At 35.1% G+C, this 12,117-nt stretch overlaps 1 pseudogene; it reads right to left on the bottom strand.

Moving 5' to 3' along the window:
• Nucleotides 1-4,287: 4,287 nt before the first annotated feature.
• Nucleotides 4,288-12,117, bottom strand: part of LOC149542786 (ABC transporter G family member 32-like) — a 57,466-nt pseudogene continuing 49,636 nt past the window's right edge.

The raw sequence follows: 12,117 nt of genomic DNA, 5'->3' as shown, positions 1-12,117 counted from the left end.
AGCTTAGTTGGTTATGTACATTGCAATGTTGCTTACTGTATGTTTTTCTTATGTTGTTATGGATTATATGGATAGTTATGTTTCCGTCTCATGTTTCATGCTTTTTAGTGTCTATGCCTCTAGGTTTTGGATTTGGTACTTGTGGAGGTTTTGATTCTACCCTTTCCCTGTGAATGTTTGTCGAAATGTTTCCTTGCATTCGTGGGTGATGATATTTCAACACTAGGTGATAGTGGTAATGTATCACATGACTTAAGGAGTTATGTTGTACAATATTGGAAAGTATCGCATGTTATGTTCTATTGTATGATATTGGAAGAGTATCACACGACTATAGCCAACTCTATCATGTGGCCCTTGAAAGTATCGCACAATAAAGGTGAAAAATGTCATACGATACTAGATAAGAATCACATTGTTATATTAAAGTATTATCTGGCTATTGTGAGAAATATCGTACAACTATAATGTAAGGTATCGCATGGGTCTATGAGACAACTTGCTTAAGTGACTAGTGGAGACTTTTTCACTTGATCAAAACTTTTTAAGAGTTGACTTGGCTACCCTTTATGGAGTTATCAAACTCTAGTGTTTGACCTTTCAAATTCAAGGTCTCTTGGATTCAAATACATTTTGTGACCTCGGTAGCTTTCTCATTTTTGGTTTTAGTGTCACCTGGAAATTAGTTGGAAGCCTAGATTGGTTGCTTAATTCTTTCGTTGCTATCTTATGATCAGTTTCATGTTGATGTTGTTGTATTCCATGCTTTAATTTTTGTTTGGCTTTTATTTATCCTTGTTCCAAGGATCTCTGGGTGAGGAATTACAAGGGAGGATAGGTGGTACATCAACAGGTGGTTCATGTCCTTGTCCCTAATCATGTTCCTATCCCTTACCCTCTCCTTATCCCTAACCTAGAGGCTTTAAGGTTGATTGTGGGATGCCATCTACAAGTACAACATGTGCAAGCTAAATGTTAACTTAATATTACAAGAACATAAGGGGTCAATAAGGGGATGCCATATAATTAAAAGAACATGTATTTTGATAAGGGATTGTGAAAGGTTCTATCATTAATCTAAGGTAATAAGGGGTCCTATTAAGTCTTATAAGTATTTCTAAGGTCTTAAGAGTTCGTGTATAAGGTCCTATAACCTATCTTATTAGTAATCTAAGGTACATTCATTAGTCATATTAGGTATTAATCATAATAAATTAAATGTAGGAGAAAGAAAGTGAAGAGAGAGTGAGGAGAAATAGAGTGAGGAGAGAGAAAGTGAGAGCCTATAGGAGAGAGAAAGTAAGAAGAGGGGAAGTGAGGAGGGGGAGAGTTCAAGGATAGTGAAAGTGTGAGGAGAGAGAAAGTGCGGGGACAAAGATAGTGATGAGAGAGAAAGTAAGAAGATGGAGAAAAAAATGAGGACAGAGAGAAAGTATGAGGATAGAAAGATATGAGAGAGAGAGAAGAGAGAAAAATTAAGGAGAGAGAAAGTAAGAAGAGGGAGAGAGAAAGTGAGGAGAGAGAGTTCAAGGAGAAAGAAAGTAAGAAGAGGGAGAGAAGGAGAGAGAGAGAGATACGAGAGTGAGGAAAGAGAAAGTGAGAAGAGAGAAAAAGTAGGGAGAGAAAGTAAGAAGAGGGGGGGGGGAGAGAGAGAGAGAGAGAGAGAGAGAGAGAGAGAGAGAGAGAGAGAGAGAGAGAGAGAGAGAGAGAGAGAATTCAAGGAAATAGAAAGTGTGAGAGAGAGAAACTGAGGAGAAAGTTTAAGAAGAGGGGGAGAGGGAGGGAGAGAGAGAGATGAGAGAAGAGGGATAGAAAGTGAGGAGAGAAAGTTTTTCTAGATATTGAAGGTATTTTAATTTTTTTTATTCATCTAGAGTTTTAAATCATTTTTTTTAACATCTAATCCTATTGTTGATTTTCTACATCTTATCATATTTTTGGTTTTTATTGCTTATCTACCTAGCATTTTATATTTCGAAACATACTATTTCTTCCATTGACTAAAATTTAACTATGTTTTTTCAACATTTAAACTTAAATACAACATATAAACATAAAACTAATTAATATATACTAAAAATTAAAAAATACCAATAAAATATTATTAAATATTCATAAAAAAAAATTCATCAAAAACTACTAATAATTCATCAAAACAAACTAAATATTTATTAAAAACAACTAAATAATCATTAAAAATACAAAATTAACATACTTGTACATTGAATGCTCGAAGGAGGTTGAAAATGGTAGAATAGAACGATGATGCAACTGAAGACATCACGAAGTTCACTCTAAGCTCTGCTGCAAAACTGCCACCATAAAATGAACTTAAAAATAGTAAAATGACTCTTATAAAGCCAGGTTTGGTGACCTCTCTAGGGTTATAAGTGGCTTCGAATGACGCCTATAAGGATTTGAGTGAAGCCCAATGAGTCTGCTAGCCCAATAGCTCATTGGGGCTTTGTGTGAAGCCTATGGCTTCACTTGAAGATCATCCCATATGGCTTCGATCGAAGCCATGTTTATGGTTTGCGCAAAGCCCCCCCCAAAAAATTCCCACTTTTCATCTACTTTTTTCATGATGAAAAGTGGGAACTAGTTGCATGGCCTAACCGCGACACAAATTCAAGCTATAGACAACTTTTATCAGATTGAATGAAAGTATCATAACCACCTTCTCTTGTAAGGTCTATCCTAATGTACATAGCATACCTATCATTGTTGAGATATTAGAAGGGAGATTACAAAGGTGATTATCTATTACAATTCAATACAAACTCCCATATTAATGAGAATGAATAATATTATTTTGTATACATATAGAAGAGCAATGTCATTAAAATCAAAACATAAAGGAAAAGTGAAATAGAATATAGGCATCATTATAATTTCCAATGTCATCTATCATTATCTCTTTGGAGAAAAATCATTTTTTGGTCAACAAGACAGTTTGGAAAGAATCACTATATCAAACATAAGTAGAACACCCACATCACAATCAACTTCTACAATATTTGATGTATTAAAAAAAAGATATCAATGCCATAACAAATAATAAATTATGAAAAATAAAGAGTTGTGTACAAATTATATGTGAAGAGAGGTCTCTTGTAATATAAAATCAAGCCCAATTCTTATGGGATCGGACAGGGGACATTATAGAAATTTAAAAAATAGTTGAAGGATAATGAAGCAAGTTGGAGATTTAATAAGAAATATGGTCTTCATATTAAATGTTCCATTTAAGTGGAGTAATTAAAGATTACTTTATGAACAGATAACCCAAGTGATGGGTGATAAATAAATAAATCTTAAGGATAATGAAATATATCATTAAGAAACATACAACCACTCGACAGAGAAAAGAACTAGGAATATTTTAGAATATTTGTAGAGAACATCAACAATGAAATGGATACACAAGTATCAATTATTAGTTGACCAGCATATATGGTGTTGTAAATTCCATTCGATTACCCACACCAAAGGAGATGATGATATGAGGAATAATAATGGCGATGAATCATTTACAATAATAGAACTTCAATACATTCCTTAAGATACAAATTGCATAGAACTAAGTATCAGTCATGAGAACTAAGTATCACTAAATAGATATTATCACCCAACAATGTTGTTGGAATGAGTGGGAATTTTACATTGTAGGGAGGAATAATAACCAATGTTTCCTCCTCATTATTTGACACATGGACTTTTATTGGAGTAATTTGTATCAAGAACATTAATGTGGAGATAAGTATCTATTATCTTTGAGTATTATATTTACTTACTTATTGTAGCCTCCCTCTTATTTGTAAATATACGTGCATACTATAAGAGTTATTTTCCTTGATCTTTTCCTTTGTCTCTAAGGTTGGTTTTGTAGGAAAAGAAGAATGACACATTAGGAAACTTATGATGTGTAGCTTATAAGAAGTTGTTATCAGGCTAGATAAAGTGAGGCTCTTGAAACAAATATTTTTTATGATTGAGATTATGAGTCACTAATAGATTTGGCATCGATTTGCGATGGCTATGTGTTGCAATTACGACAGCAATGTGTCGCCACTGCGACAGACATAGACGTCGTAGTTATTTAGTCGCAATTTACGACATCTACCCTTGCCGTCGCAATTGCGATGCTTATCCGTCGCTATGCAGCCACCATGTTGTCTCGTTATCGTCATCGCAATTCTTGTGTTTTTCATCGCAATTGCAACGGGATTTCCGTCGCACCTACAGCTACCCCGTCGCAATTGGAGGGTAGGTGTGATGACAACCACGTCACAATTCTTGTGTTTTCTGTCGCAATTGCAATGCCAACCCCTCCAATTGCGACGGGGTTACTGTAGGTGCGATGAAAATGCCATTGCAATTGCGATGGTGGAAGGAGTAAAAAAAATAAAATAAAATTCGTACTTTAAGCTGGTCTGATGATTTGTAAATTTCACTAAAGTTGACACCTAGACGGTGCTCTTCTGACATAGAAGTTACTTCCAGCATCCACGTAGCTGGATTATAACCTTCCTTGATCTGTGGAACCCCCTCAATGGCCTACATGAATCATTTTCAATTAGCTGAAACATATATGATGATTGCAGCTAGTGCTTGACTCTTAAGCTCAATGTATTGAGAATGTTTTCTAAAAGCTTAGTGGTCAACACCATCCGGCATGACCAATTCCTTGTATATAAAATCAACTTCCTATTGGTTCTAGTACAATAAACTATGACTACTTACAACTCCAAAATTCAAACTGCTCATTAAAAGGTACCAAATTCAGATCTAAATCTCTCAACAGAATAAAACCATAGTGGATGGCATCTTACCGAAAAATATTCTATAAGTTTGTTAGAATTGTGACCAAGTGGACCTACATAGATAAGCTGACCTCCTCGCTTCATTAAGAATAGCTACAACATATTTCATTTAGCTTTAAGAAGATGCCAATTTCAAATGCTTCACAAAGCTATTTTAAGAAAACCAAATCTTTACCTCGTCAAATACCTCGAAGATATCAATACTAGGCTGATGGATTGTGCAAACAATAGTTCTCCCCGTGTCAACTATATTTCTTACTGTTCTCATAATTATAGCTACTGCCCGAGCATCCAAGCCTGAAGTTGGCTCATCCATTAATATAATTGAAGGATTAGCCACAAGCTCTACTGCTATTGTTAACCGCTTACGCTATTCAGTAGATAGGCCATTCAGTCCAGGAAGCCCAACCAAGGCACCTCTCAAAGAAGTGAGCTCCACAAGTTCCATTACTTCATCCACAAACATCTGAACATTGAATTTCACATTGTAATATTACATATATAATTAAATAGAATAAAAACAAAAATAGAGCAATGAGGCTAAAGTAGGAATTTAGAATATTAAAATAAAAATAAAAAAGATGGTGCCAAAAGAATTCTAGATTAATATTCATCGGGAGTTCAATTTAGAAGGAGATTGTTACAGTGAATATTTTTGTAACACTTATCAAATCTTTGGTAGCTAGCAACCTCTTTGCACTGGACTTCAACTAGGTTGTTTATCCAGCAGTAGTGAGTCAAGGCATTAATAACGAGAAGTCAAATGGAGATCTTGATATTCAATGCTCACAAGATCAAAATAGCTTTCGTGTATGCACCAAATTTATGGTTGGCAATGAAACTAGGGCTAGGTTTGAGGCACCTACCAAGCTTCTGCATGCTCAATCTGTCAAGTAGATGAGGACACTACCAATATTCTATTTCTCAATTGTAAGTGGACTGTTCAAATTTGGTGTCCACATAGCTATGATTCTCTATAGCCATGCTTGGATTGATGATCCAGATATCAAGAGATTTAAATTTAATTGGGTTATATCCATAGTAACAATATGGTTAATAAATCAAAGGTAAGCATTAATTAGAGAGAGATGCCTATGTTCCAATTATGACAATACAAGGAAGAAAGTCGGGAAATGATTATGAACCATCTTCCCCAGTGAGTGATTTGAACTGCTCTCACAACTCCTAAGTTGCCAAATTGGAATCATAATTGGGAATGGGTAGTTGCATACAACATAACAATACAACAATGTTTTTTGGGGCTGGGTAACTCCATACAAAAAAAAAAAAAACAAAAAAGTTACATTAATTTATTTCATTAAGTATCCTATACAACTAAATAGTAACAATACGCAGTTAACAATACTTAATCATACTATAAAATAATCTGTACATAAATTGTAAGACTAAAATATCCAAGGTAACATATTTACGCAATTTGGTTACTTCAGGAAAAGATGGTGACTTATTTCAATTTGGAATATGTATCAAGTCTCAAGTCTATCTGTGATATCTTATTGAGAACAAAAATATCTATCTTGTGCAGCTTTATGCCATATCCTATTAACACATGACGTTGTTGCCAGTGTTCTTGCATCCATGTATCGGTGTAATTGGGAGCCTCCAACATGACTTTAGGGAGATCAAAATTAAAGCATTTGATATTGGGGAAGGAGCGGGAAATAACGGATCTTGCACTTTGAGTGCATTTTACATCATTTAGGGGCTTTAATAGCCTATTACATCATGTAAACACTACCATCCACCCATAACTCTTCCTAGGACACCCTAGGACTTCAAATGACCCCTTACATCATATAGACTCCCTATTTGTGCCAATTTGAGCTTCACTTACATCTTATTGAGCTTCACTTTGTTTCGAGAATAGTTTAATATTCTCTACTAAATAGGGCCAACCACGTGAAGGTGGAAGCTCATTTGGCCCCACCCCCCTCCCCCTAACATCACTCTACATTCCCCGTTAACATCTAACATTCATTCATTCTTTCAACCATTAATAAAATGTAACATTCAATCAATATCACATGATAACATTCAATCAATATCACATGATAACATTCATTAACACATTAGATTCGTTAACATGCAATATTCATCAATATTCTGCATTAACACATAATTCATGAACATTCATTAGCACATAATTAAATTCATTGAGACATAAAATACAGTCATTATCAATTAAGGTATGTAGTGACAATCATTTCTTTTTTTTCTTTCTATTTCTTTTTTCTATGTAAGCTCTAAGAGGAGCATCAGTGTCATGATCAATTCCCCCCTCATCAATTGTTCTATTCTCTGTTCTTGATGATCTCAAATTCCTATGCTGTTGCAAAGGGGGGTTCTCTGCAATAAAAAATAAAAGAGTTAAATTAAAAATAATTTATTATAATTGTTACAAGTATTTAATTATTTTAAATAACATAACTATGTCTCTTTACCTGATCTGACCACATCATTTTGTCTGGACTCAACATCAACACGGTCATGAACATCGACCCCTCGATCCTCTACAGCTACTATACAAAATGTTACGTTAATCCAAACACCAATTGCAATTACATATAAAAAATTTAATAGAAAATGTATACCTCCACCACTGGGATGCACATCATGCGAACCTTCGACATCCACAGATTGTGTAGAAGGATTGTTAGGCTGCATTCCAACATCCTACGCATTGTTATCATTGCTTGCTTAAAACAGATATACTCACTTTATATTGGAACTTAAAATCAAATAGACTAATTGGTAAAGTATTCAATTTGAAATAAATTTCATTTAGCTTATTTACCTGTGGCTGAGATGCATCAGTATTAGAACCTTCCACACTAATTTCAGCTCGTAGCCGTTCAACCACGGCTCTATAGCCTTGTTGGAAGCCAATTCTCTTATCATCTTCTGTGAGGCATCTCTTGAACTCTGAGCCCTACATTTTTGCATGGTATGGTGAATTTTACTTGCATTGTTTCATCAACCAATGGAGGGTAGTTAAAATATCAACAACAAATCATCTATATCCATCACAATATAATAGGACAAAAATCGAGCAGTTTTGATGGAGCAATCTACTATATAAATGTTGCGTGTTTGTATGCTTTGCTTGTACCAACATATTTTCTCCAAATTCTTAAGTTGGGTAAGAGTTAGTTCAGCTCTTGGAAATAAAAATGGCTGCAAGTGCTGCTGCATTCCCTCATTCTTTCAATCACTACCTTTATTCTCAACTATTGGAGGAAAATTCAGTCAAGGGTGAGATTTTAAATAATGTCATATTAGTGAATCACAAGTTTTCTTCACTAATCTAGATTGCAAAGTCTTGATTTCAATTGTTGAATTGTTTATATTGAATATGAAAATCCACTACTGTTATTATATTCTATTGACCTATTTATAATTGATGAGCTAAATAAGGGAGTCCTAGCATTTCCCTTCACATTATATAAAAAATTTGATACAATTTTTCATTTACTAATACTTACAACTCTTTCTTGAAGTTTCGAAAAACCACCAGAGCCGAGCTTGTGTGTCCCGTGCTTTTCTAGTCTTGCCTTTGTTGCCTTTGATGTGTCAAGCAATCTATGAAAAGTTTGAAATATGTTAGATAGTATAAATATGGAGGTTGATTAGTACATAATTAGATTCTCAACAGTATCACATAACTTGCTGTACTCTCCACTGGTGTAATATTATTTTTCTTGTCAGCTTTATACTTTCCATCCAAAATCAGAGCCTGCCACTCAACCTCAGGAACATAGGGCGGACGCTCGTACCTGGGGTTATCCCGTAAATTTTTTCTGTACTGGTCCCTAATATACTTCAAACATAAACCAACTTTTTCAAGGAGCTTGTTTCTCTCGAATGCACGAGGTCCAAAGAGTTGGGTCATGCTCTCTATAAGATCATCCTTTAACGGTTTGTGTTGCTGATTCTACCTTTTAAGTAAAAAAAAACATGTTAGACTCATAAATGAAGTGAAGCTACCTTTAATATAGTTCAAGAAATGGACGAAAAGGAAAACTATTATAGCAATGATATGAAATCAAAATAGTGGTTTGGGGTTTTAGTTAGGATATGATGTTCCACCAGGTATGCATGGTGGGCCCAAATATTCGCAAACACTCATCACCAAGTTTTCTCCAAAAAAGATCATTCCCTACAAAAAAATCATGGGATCATTAGTCGATGAAGAGTGATCAAAAACTAAATTACTATTATATCACTATAGAATAATAATAACTTTAAAGTACTTGGAACTTTGGCTATTTTTAATGGAATGCCTTCATCGTCGCTGATGATCAATGTGACATCCTTCACCATTCCCGTACTAGGAACATAGGAACATCCAGGAAATGATGTTGCAGGTCCTATTGCAAAAAGTTTCATAAGTTTCATAAGTCTTTGTCACAATCTAAGTATAAAAGAACAAATGGTAATTGATGTTATAAAGTTGTAAAAAAGAAACTGTTTGTTGCTATCATAAGAGAGAAAAAGAGGGATTCGTGTACCAACAGATGGTGCAACAGTTAATGCATGTAAGCTGCGTGTTGCTGACTCAGCAGTCAAAAAGAGATTTGTGGTTGTCCTGGATGGAGGCGGTGTCATCGTAGGATTCAATTGATGTGAAGTTGAAGAATAAAATTGTTAGAGCATGCATAAATATAGAACGCGTGGACTAGCATGGACAAGATTGTTAGAGCATTAAAAAAAATGATTGTTCGAGCATGTATTGTCAATGATTATGATCATTTCTATATATATTTAGTGGAAAATAGAAGTGGCAAATGGAACATGCGATCTACCTGAACCACCTGCAGCACCCTCATCATGGGAACGGGGCTCAAAATCAAGCAAAAAACTCTGTAAAGACAACACATCCATATTTTAATTAATGCCATAAAAGAGCATAACATAAAAACCATTATTGAACTCTTGTTATAATTAAAAATTTCATTAATACTTACTTTTAAGGACTCAAAGGTGTGCAACAATTCAGATGCCCTATCTTTTATTTGTTGAGTCATAGGCTTTATGGTTGCCAAACGTAGAATTTCTTTGCTAATTTTCTTTAAATTAATTTTAATCGAACCGATTGGGTCATCGGTCTCTGCTAAATCGATATAGAAAGGGTCCTCCTTAGGGGGGGCCTGCTGAGGGACTGCAGGTTCCTTTCCCTCCCTCCGACCACTAGCCCTCTGTGACAACAATAATATTAGTATTATCAAAATTACTCCAAAACAATAAAGAAAACAACATTAAAAAAATAACATTTTGCTTCTATCTAGTTTGCACAATTACAAATGAGTTTTACCTACTCATGTGTAGATGAGCTGGGAGCATCCTCAGCATCCCCTCCGGGCGGTTGCTCCATATTGTGCCCCTGTGTCAAAGATGAAGTATAAAAATGTTAGCCAAAAATTTATTGACTAAATGGTATGTTGGAGTCATTGATTAGAAGTTGGTTTAATAGTATGTACCACCCCCATGATAGTAGCCTCGTTTGTATCTATGCGATTCAAATTGTAATCAATAAGAAGCTCTTCCCCTGCACGTATTGATTTTATCGCATAGACGAATACACGATTTCCCTCGCGCGCCTCAAATATGCAATTGGGTTGCTTTATAGTTGACCCAAGTCGTGTACTATTTATAAAACCTGTAATATTCCCTGTTGCTTTTGGCCTTCCATCATTGTATATAGCCACACTTTTACTTTGATTATTGTCTTGCTGTTGTATATAATTTGCCGAGAGGGCATACCTACGCATACTTTTTTTATATTTAACAATATGCATCCAACTTTTGTAATCGTAACATGGTCCAACATACTCCATCAATTCAAAATTTTTTTTATAAGACACCTTTATGCCGTCCATAGAAAATAGGCCCAAACCATGTAGTGATGATGGTGCTATGCAATATATCCTCTCATTAACACAAAAATCAGTGTTTATTGGAGGAAGTTCCTTGGGTACCTAATGTTTTTGTAGATGTTGGTACCTCAAGGGCACCTCGATGTCGCCTTCTGTCTCATCATCATAAGAACATGACCCCCCTTGAGCAAGGAAAAATTTCATGCGTTTATTGAATTTCCTTCTAGTCCTTTGACCTCTAGTTAATCTCCCTGTTCTAGATAAACTGCATGTCTCACTTTCCTCTTCTATTCGTATATTTCCCTCACTCGAGGAAGACACTTCTGACAAATACCTATTCGCTGGTACTTGCAAATGGGAGAGATCTTAGAAGACATCAATCTTACTATTGATAAGTGTATTAAATAGAGTATCTATAAGGAGTATTGACTTATACCTGTCGATCCATGAGACCGTGCGGGATGCTCCTAAAAGGGGTTCAATTTCCTGCAAATGTAATTCAATTATCGTGAGAATAATCACATCATAATCATAATCACATCCATAATTAGCATCACATAAAAATTAAAAACATTAAAAGGTACACAATAAAACACTTAAATCAGGCTCAAATTATAAGCCTACTAGGGAAGTAGTCCTAGTGAAGGGCTAAAACTGGGTTTTTGTATCAGCTGATGAGTTGAGGGCTTAGTCACCTTGGGGACATGCTATTTGAAGTTGTTTGATGTGTGTGGAGGTGGAGGAAACACCTAGACTAAAGCCACTTGCATAACATTTTGAAATTCAGTTAGATATTTTATATTAATTAAGATAACTGTAATTTCTTCCAAAACCCATTATAATAATTTTAAAATGGATTAGCAATATTCTATTTGTAGTTGAAACTTGTAGCTTTTAAATAGATAATGAATAAACTATGTAACCATATATATAAGACAAATATATTTCTAGCAAGAAATGAATATTAAATAGATTAAGGATTGATGGCATACCTCTAAATTCCATCATCATCATCCTCGTCGTCGTCATCATCATCATCATCATCATCATCATCGTCCTCGTCATCATCGTCGTCGTCGTCATCATCATCCTCCTCACCATCATCGTCGTCGTCGTCGTCATCATCAACATCAACATCATCTTCATCATCATCATCAGTAGAAGCATCATCGTCATCATCTTCTTCTTCTTCTTCTTCATGAAAATTTGTGTCAAGAACATCATCCAATAACTGTCGATCGTGATCACCATCTACATCATCTTCTACTTCTTCGGTATCTTCTTCTTCAATCGCATTATACTTTATTGGCCTTCCTCTCGGTTCATGTCTAACAACAAATGACCAACCCGATTTATGTGGAACCTCTGAGTAGAATACTTGCTCACATTGGCTTGGAAGA

Source organism: Cupressus sempervirens, chromosome 8 (genome assembly GCF_028749045.1).
Source record: "Cupressus sempervirens isolate cs-2001-9-10 chromosome 8, ASM2874904v1, whole genome shotgun sequence".
In the NCBI taxonomy this organism is placed as follows: domain Eukaryota; kingdom Viridiplantae; phylum Streptophyta; class Pinopsida; order Cupressales; family Cupressaceae; genus Cupressus; species Cupressus sempervirens.
The sequence above is the reverse complement of the archived record's forward strand: the minus strand, read 5'-3'. Positions and strand labels throughout refer to the sequence as shown.